We start from the raw sequence: 9,746 nt of genomic DNA on the forward strand, positions 1-9,746 counted from the left end.
ATGGGTAGAGAGTCAGCTCGTGGAAGAGAGCTACCATCAATTCCTGCTCCGCATCGCAACCATCTCCCTCCTCTGGCTTTGAGACTGAGCCCATGCAGCTGGGAGGATTCGCATCTCGACTAAGGAGAGGGAACGGAGGATCACCAACCGCCTGTGCCTCTATTGCGGAGTTGCTGGACATTTTGTTAATTCATGTCCAGTAAGAGGCCAGAGCCCATCAGTAAGCGGAGGGCTACTTGAGCGCTACTACTCAGGTCTCTTCATCTAGATCTTGTAGCACTATGTCGGTCCATCTACGCTGGACCGGTTGATGGTCCTACATGCAGTGCCTTGATTGACTCTGGGGCTGAGGGTTGTTTCATGGACGAAGCATGGGTTCGGAAACATAACATTCCTTTCAGACCGTTAGACAAGCCTACGCCCATGTTTGCCTTAGATGGTAGTCATCTTCCCAGTATCAAATTTGAGACACTACCTTTAACTCTCACAGTATCTGGTAACCACAGTGAGACTATTTCTTTTTTGATTTTCCGTTCACCGTTTACACCTGTTGTTTTGGGTCATCCCTGGCTAGTATGTCATAATCCTTCTATTAATTGGTCTAGTAATTCTATCCTTCCTGGAATGTTTCTTGTCATGTGAAGTGTTTAATGTCTGCCATCCCTCCCGTTTCTTCTGTCCCTACTTCTCAGGAGGAACCTGGCGATTTGACAGGAGTGCCGGAGGAATATCATGATCTGCGCACGGTCTTCAGTCGGTCCGAGCCAACTCCTTTCCTCCTCACCGGTCGTATGATTGTAGTATTGATCTCCTTCCGGGGACCACTCCTCCTCGAGGTCTATACTCTCTGTCGGCTCCCGAACGTAAGGCTCTCGAGGATTATTTGTCTGTGTCTCTTGACGCCGGTACCATAGTGCCTTCTTCTTCTCCGGCCGGGGCGGGGTTCTTTTTGTTGACGGACTCTGCGCCCTGCGTGGATGGAGGGCTGAATGACATAACGGTTAAGAATCGTTATCCGCTTCCCCTTATGTCATCAGCCAGATTCTGAGGGAGCCAGGTGCTTTAAAGTTGGACCTTCGTAACGCTTACCATCTCGTGCGCATCAGAGAGGGGGACTAGTGAGGCGGCGTTTAACACTCCGTTAGGGCATTTTGAGTACCGGGTTCTGATTAGGGTCTCGCCAATGCGCCAGCTGTTTTTCAGGCATTAGTTAATGATGTTCTGAGAGACATGCTGAACATCTTTGTTTTTGTCTATCTTGACGATATCCTGATTTTTCTCCGTCACTCGAGATTCATGTTCAGCACGTACGTGTTCACAGCGCCTTTTAGAGAATTGTCTCTACGTAAAGGCTGAGAAGTGCTCTTTTCATGTCTCCTCCGTTACTTTTCTCGGTTCCAGTTATTTCCGCTGAAGGCATTCAGATGGATTCCGCTAAGGTCCAAGCTGTCAGTGATTATTCCAAGGTCACGTGTCGAGTTGCAGTGTTTTAGGTTTCGCTAATTTCTATCGGCGTTTCATTGTAATTTCGGTCAAGTTGCTGCCCCTCTCACAGCTCTTACTTCTGTCAAGACGTGTTTTAAGTGGTCCGGTTCCGCCCAGGAGCTTTTGATCTTCTAAAAGAACGTTTACGTCCGCTCCTATCCTCGTTACTCCTGACGTCACTAGACAATTCATTGTCGAGGTTGACATTCAGAGGTAGGCGTGGGAGCCATTCTATCCCAGCTTCCAGTCTGACGATAAGGTTCATCCTTGCGCTTATTTTTCTCATCGCCTGTCGCCATCTGAGCGCAACTATGATGTGGGTAACCGTGAACTGCTCGCCATCCGCTTAGCCCTAGGCGAATGGCGACAGTGGTTGGAGGGGGCGAGTTCCTTTTGTCGTTTGGACAGACCATAAGAACCTTGAGTACATCCGTTCTGCCAAACGACTTAATGCCCGTCAAGCTCGTTGGGCGTTGTTTTTCGCTCGTTTCGAGTTTGTGATTTCTTACCGTCCGGGTAGCAAGAACACCAAGCCTGATGCCTTATCCCGTCTGTTTAGTTCTTCTGTGGCTTCTACTGATCCCGAGGGGATTCTTCCTTATGGGCGTGTTGTCGGGTTAACAGTCTGGGGAATTGAAAGACAGGTTAAGCAAGCACTCACGCACACTGGTCGAGCGCTTGTCCTAGTAACCTCCTTTTCGACTCCTGTTTCCAAGTCTGGCTGTTCTTCAGTGGGCTCACTCTGCCAAGTTAGCTGGTCATCCCGGTGTTCGAGGCACTAATTGCGTCTATCTCGCCAGCGCATATTGGTGGCCGACTCAGGAGCGTGACACGCGCCGTTTCGTGGCTGCTTGTTCGGACTGCGCGCAGACTAAGTCGGGTAACTCTCCTCCTGCCGGTCGTCTCAGACCGCTCCCCATTCCTTCTCGACCATGGTCTCACATCGCCTTAGACTTCATTACCGGTCTGCCTTTGTCTACGGGGAAGACTGTGAGAGCCGCCAATAAACGCAGGATTAAGAGTCCAAGGTATTCTAATGCCAGAGAGTGTGGCTTTCCACTCGCAACCTTCCCACAGCTTCTCGTGTTGACTAATGGTTCATTGGTCCGTTCCGTGTCTCCCAGGTCCCTTTAATTATTTTGTCATTGCAAGATTAGACATCTTCGGCGTCCATCCTGTCTTCCATGTCTCCTGTGTTAAGCCCTTTCTTCGCATACCCGTTCTGACCTTCCCTCCCCCTCCCGTCCTTGTCGAGAGCGCACCTATTTACAAGGTACATAAGATCATGGACATGCGTTCTCGGGGACGGGGTCACAACAATACTTAGTGGATTGGGAGGGTTACGGTCCTGAGGAGAGGAGTTGGGTTCCGTCTCGGGACGTGCTGGACCGTTCACTCATCGATGATTTCCTCCGTTGCCGCCAGGAGTGTTTCCTCCTGGAGTGCGAAGAAAAGGCGCTCGGTGAGTGGGGGTACTGTCATGTTTGTCATTTATTATCATGTCTTGTCCCTGTGCTCCCCATTCTATTCGTTTACACCCTCTGCTGGTCTTATTAGGTTCTTTCCCTCTTTCTATCCCTCTCTCTCCCCCTCCCTCTCTCACTCTCTCGCTCTCTCTTCTAATCTATCGTTCCGTTCCTGCTCCCAGCTGTTCCTATTCCCCTAATCATCATTTAGTCTTCCCACACCTGTTCCCGATCCTTTCCCCTGATTAGAGTCCCTATTTCTTCCTTTGTGTTCCGTTCCTGTCCCGTCGGTTCCTTGTTTAGAATTCACCGTGCTGTGATTGTGTATCGCCCTGTTCTGTCGTGTTTTTGCCTTCATCAGATGCTGCGTGTGAGCAGGTGTCTCTGTCAGCTACGGCCTACTAGAAGCGACCTGCAGTCTGTGGCCGCTTCTCCTGTTATTCCCCTCTACAGACTAGAGGATTTCTGTTATTCCCTGTTTGGACATTTCCTGTTAGGATTCAGGATTTGTCGTTTTCTGTTTGGACTTGAATAAACTCTGTTTCTGTTAAGTCGCTTTTGGGTCCTCTTTCACCTGCATGACACCTAATTGTGCACTGTGGTTTCTGCATACAGAAAAGCCTTCACATCTCTTTCTCATTTCCCTCTTTCTCTCTTTCTCTTCCTCTCTCTCTCTCTCTCTCTCTCTCTCTCTCTCTCTCTCTCTCTCTCTCTCTCTCTCTCTCTCTCTCTCTCTCTCTCTCTCTCTCTCTCTCTCTCTCTCTCTCTCTCTCTCTCTCTCTCTCGTTCTCACACACACGCACACGCTCTCTCACACTCTCTCACACACACACACACACACACACACACACACACACACACACACACACACACACACACACACACACACACACACACACACACACACACACACTGGCCTTAGCAGAGTAATGCATAATGTGGGTACAGCACAGTGCATTATCTGAATAAGTGTGCCCACAAGTGGCCACAGTCTGCAATGACAGGTATTACCGATATACTATCACCATGGCAACCCAGACCAATTCTGCAGGCACTGAGTAGAAGAGACAGCTAAACATTGCACATTCTAACCTCAACCACGTGTGTGTTAGTGGACTTTAGGACAAGGTAACAGACAACCTTCTATCCTGTGAGTTCTATCCATAGATCCTGATCCTTCTGTTCACATTTAATGTGGAACAAGATGAAGTAACAGTCAAAGGAGGCTGGTGGGAGGAGCTACAGTAGAACAGGCTCATTGGAATGGCTGGAATGGAATTAATGGAACGGAGTCAAACACTTTTTTACCATGTATTTGATGTGTTTCGTACCATTCCATTCTAGCCATTACAATGAGGCGTCCTCATAGCTCCTCCCACCAGCCCCTTCTGGTAACAGTGTATGTGCTGCTGCTCAATCTTTTGATTAAATGTTATTTGTTTTAGTTTGTGAGTGGTAACGTAAAGAGCTTTAAAATTCAACTCTGTCATTGAAAGTTTATTGGAATCTGTGTGGGTAACTAGACGGTTAGGATGAGGTAATTCAGTAATAAGGTTCCATAGGAATTCAAAATGAAGCAGAACGGAGTCATTTAGGATCAGAACCATTCATCATAAGGAGGATACATATATATCGATCAGTTATTCAATCTATCATCTCCATCAGTTTGACATCAGAATTCATCAGTTCAGCAAACAATAATTACGTTTCATATTTCATCCTTTTAGGTTTGTCTTTATATGTACATTTCATTGCATATTAACCATATATCAGTGGCATAATTGGCCTGTGATGATCTGTAGGGCCATGATCATTGTCTATTTACATAACACATTAGGTTTGAAGTGTCCGCGGTATTAACCATAAACAATAACTGATGGCCCGCTCTCCTGATCACAACAGCTAGTTCAGAAGAAAAGTCACAGATTCGGTGGATTTACATTGATTCATGGACACACAGAATGTCTGGATTGGACGGAGTTGAGGATGAGAAAGCAGCGAGGTCGGGGGGTGGTGGTTTCCTCCTTTTAATAAGTTGAGATCTGTCAAACATCTCCACCTGACCTAATTAAAGCACCCTGAGCCCAGCTGAGCAAGTGGCCATGATTTATAGGACGATTCCACCAACTCCATGGGCCTTTCTAGGACACATCATGGGCTCGTGCCTTGAGGGTAAATACAGGGTCATGACTTGAACAAAATTGATTCTGTACTTTGTACATTTGGTGAATCACCAGAAAAGTTCAAGTGGGATTGCAGAACAGAACACACATAAAAAAACACCGCTGTAGTGTAATAATCTAGAGTAATAAAGTACTTGAGAACAGTGCTGAAGTGTAGTAATCTAGAGTAATACAGCATTGGAGAACAGTGCTGTAGTGTAATAATCTAGATTAACACAGTATTGGAGAACAGTGCTGTAGTGTAATAATCTAGATTAACACAGTATTGGAGAACAGTGCTGTAGTGTAATAATCTAGATTAACACATTATTGGGGAACAGTGCTGTAGTGTAATAATCTAGAGTAATACAGTATTAGAGAACAGTGTTGTAGTGTAATAATCTAGAGTAATACAGTATTGGAGAACAGTGCTGTAGTGTAATAATCTAGAGTAATACAGTATTGGGGAACAGTGCTGTCGTGTAATAATCTAGAGTAATACAGTATTGGGGAACAGTGCTGTAGTGTAATAATCTAGATTAACACAGTATTGGGGAAAAGTGCTGTATTGTAATAATCTATCAATAACACAGTATTGGAGAACAGTGCTGTAGTGTAATAATCTAGATTAACACAGTATTGGAGAACAGTGCTGTAGTGTAATAATCTAGAGTAATACAGTATTGGAGAACAGTGCTGTAGTGTAATCATCTAGAGTAATACAGTATTGGGGAACAGTGCTGTAGTGTAATAATCTAGGGTAATACAGTATTCGTTTTGATAATGAACCAGTAGCTAGCACTGGAACTTGTTTTTTATTTTTTATTTGACCCCCTTTTTCGTGGTATCCAATTGTTAGTAGTTACTATCTTGTCTCATCACTACAACTCCCGTAAGGGCTCGGGAGAGACGAAGATTGAAAGTCATGCGTCCTCCGATACACAACCCAACCAATCCGCACTGCTTCTTAAAACAGCGCGCTACCAACCTGGAGGCCAGCCGCACCAATGTGTCAGAGGAAACACTGTGCATCTGGCAACCTTGGTTAGCGCTGGTGCGACTCCTGTGGGAAGTAGGACAAACAAACTGAAGCCTGCCTTACAAACCCAATTAGCCCCTGGAAACATCCCAACTCCACAGGTCACAAACCTAGCACATATATCAGCTAGCACAGAGACCAGGACAGAAAGGCCTGAGTGGATTTCACTGTGAATGATGTCAACGTCATTAAAAAATCAAATGCATTATCTTAATAGATCGACAGTTAATCAAGTTAATCACGTATTAAACTTGTATTTAACTTGATTCACTTTATGCCCTTGTTTCGATTTCTCCATGACTACTGATCTGACAGGATTTGATGGATGGTCCTGAAGGAAAGGAGACTAGTGAAGGATGCCAGGAACACCATGCACAAATCTTGTAACATACAATGTAGGTACAGTGCATTCAGGAAGTATTCACACCCTTTCACTTTTTCCACATTTGTTGTGTTACAGCCTGAATTTTAAATCGATTAAATTTAGATTTTGTGTCACTGGCCTCATAATGTCAAAGTGGAATTGTGTTTTTCCAAAATGAATTTAAGTAATAAAATATTAAAAGCTGAAATGTCTTGAGTCAATAAGTATTCAACCCCTTTGTTGAGGCAAGCCTAAATAAGTTCAGGAGTTACACATTTGCTTATAGCATAGTCACAAAATAAGTTGAATGGACTTACTCTATGTGCAAAAAAATATTTTTGTGTTTACTCTATGTGTTTAAAATTCTTTTTGAAGGACTAACTCATCTCTGTATCCCACACATACAATTATCTGTAAGTAAGGTCCCTGGGACGAGCAGTGAATTTCAAACACAGATTCAACCACAAAAGACTGTGGAAGTTTTCCAATGCCTCGCAAAGGTCTGGGTAAAAAACAACAGCAGACATTGACTAAACCTTTGAACATGAAGTTATTAATTACAATTTGGATGGTGTATCAATACACTCAGTCACTACAAGGATACATGCATCCTTCCTAACTCATTTTCCTGAGAGGAAGGAAACGGCTCAGGGATTTCACCATGAGGCCAATGGTGACTTTAAAACAGTAAGCTTAATGTCTGTGATAGGAGAAAACTGAGGATGGCTCAATAACCTTATAGTTACTCAGAGTGGTCTCATAGACTAAACGTAACATAGTAAACGTAAATCCGGGACAATCAAATTAGTATAATATGTTACGTTTGGTATGGCTACATAAGACAGAAAGTTACTGAAGGCAAAACCAAAAGGAGGGTGGTTGGTCAGGGTGGATGAGTAGGCATACAACGCGAACGTCTAGCAACGTTTCGTGTTTGAATCTCATCACCAGCTAGCTAACGATAGCATTAGCCACCTAGCTAACGTTAGCCACAACAAATTAGAATTTGTAACATATCATGAGTTTTGCAAATTAGTAACATATTGTACGTTTTGGAAATTATTAACATATTATACAAATTTAAATTCGTAACATATCAAACGAAATGGATGATGGACATCCACAAATGTATACATACCATATGAAACGCAACATATGATACTAAATAGAGCGTTGTGAATTTACCTACAGAATAATACGAAATGCTCGAAGACCAGGTTGTCTAAATGACAGAGTGAAAAAAGGAAGCCTGTAAAGAATAAAAATATTCCAAAGATGCTTCCTGTTTACAATAAGGCACTAAAGTAAGATTTTTAAAATGTGGCAAAGAAATTAACTCTATTCTGTTCATTTTCATCCTAAAAAACTCCCTAGCCTTTGTCGATGACAAGCATACCCATACCATGTTGCAGCCACCACCATGCTTAAAAATATGAAGAGTGGTACTCTGATGTACTGTGTTTGTGTAAAGGCGTTCGTCTGTTGAAAGAAGAGAGTCGGACCGAAATGCAGCGTGTTGGTTACTCATGACTTTAATGAAGTAATCGCGGTACATGAAATAACTATAACAAATACAACAAACGGAACGTGAAACTTATTACAGCCTATCTGGTGAACACTACACAGAGACAGGAACAATCACCCACGAAATACAAAGCGAAACTAAGGCTGCCTATGTCAGGACCCGGTTACGAACCCGGGTCTCCGGAGTGAGAAACAGTCACTAAACCAACTGAGCCACGAATAGTCGGCAGAACCCAGAAGATGAGGCAGACACAGCAGTACTTGAGACGGTGTATTTAATGAAGTAAAAAGTGAAGTTCTTCAGGAAAACATGTAACTCCACAACCTCAAAAGGAATTCCACAAGAACAAAGGTAATCCTCCAAGACAAAAAGGTAAATCCACAAGGTGGAAGGTAAAGCACAAAAAGCCTCAAAAGATACTCAAAAACAAACAAACAAGAACAAAAAAAACAGAATTCCACAAGAGAGTCCACCGGGATCAACAAGAGTTCACAGAGTACTAGGGCTGGATGCTAACATACAAACACAGAGCAAAGAACTGAGGAAAACAAAGGGTTTAAATACAATCAGGGGAAACGAGGCACAGGTGCAAATAATAATGGGGATCAAGGGAAAACAAAAGGTCAAAAGGCACAATGGGGGCATCTAGTGACCAAAAACCGGAACAACCCTGGCCAAATCCTGACAGCCTAAATACGGTTCCCAATAGAGACAACGAGAATCACCTGACTCTGATTGAGAATCGCCTCAGGCAGCCAAGCCTATACAACACCCCTAAACAGCCGCGATCCCAAATACTACAAACCCCAATACGAAAAACAACATATAAACCCATGTCACACCCTGGCCTACCCAAACATATAACAAAAACACAAAATACAATGACCAAGGCGTGACAGAACCCCCCCCCCCCTAAGGTGCGGACTCCCGGACGCATCTCAAACCATAGGGAGGGTCCGGGTGGGTGTCTGTCCATGGTGGCGGCTCCGGCTCGGGACGTGGACCCCACTCCATAAATGTCCTTGTTCCTCCCCTTCGCGTCCTGTGATAATCCACACTCTCCGCCGACCATGGCCTAATAGTCCTCACCCAGATCCCCACTGGACTGAGGGGCAGCCCGTGACTGAGGGTCAGCTCGGGACTGAGGGGCAGCTCGGGACAGAGGGGCAGCTCGGGACAGAGGGGCAGCTCGGGACAGAAGCAGCCTGGGACTGAGGGGAAGCCCGGGACAGAGGGGAAGCCCAGTACTGAGAGGAAGCCCAGTACTGAGAGGAAGCCCAGTACTGAGAGGAAGCCCAGTACTGAGAAGAAGCCCAGTACTGAGATGAAGCTCAGGCAGGTAGTAGGCTCCGGTAAATCCTGGCTGGCTGGCGGAACTGGAAGATTCAGGATGACTAGCAGATCTGGAAGATTCTGGTTGACTGGCAGATCTGGAAGAGACTGGTTGACTGGCAGATCTGGAAGAGACTGGTTGACTGGCAGATCTGGAAGAGACTGGTTGACTGGCAGATCTGGAAGAGACTGGTTGTCTGGCAGATCTGGAAGAGACTGGTTGTCTGGCAGATCTAGAAGAGACTGGTTGTCTGGCAGATCTGGAAGAGACTGGTTGTCTGGCAGATCTAGAAGATCATGGCTGACTGGCGGATCTAGCTGCTCTATGCAGACTGACAGCTCTGGCTGCTTCTTACAGACTGATAACTCTGGC

Source organism: Oncorhynchus gorbuscha, linkage group LG15, assembly GCF_021184085.1.
Source record: "Oncorhynchus gorbuscha isolate QuinsamMale2020 ecotype Even-year linkage group LG15, OgorEven_v1.0, whole genome shotgun sequence".
Lineage (NCBI taxonomy): Eukaryota > Metazoa > Chordata > Actinopteri > Salmoniformes > Salmonidae > Oncorhynchus > Oncorhynchus gorbuscha.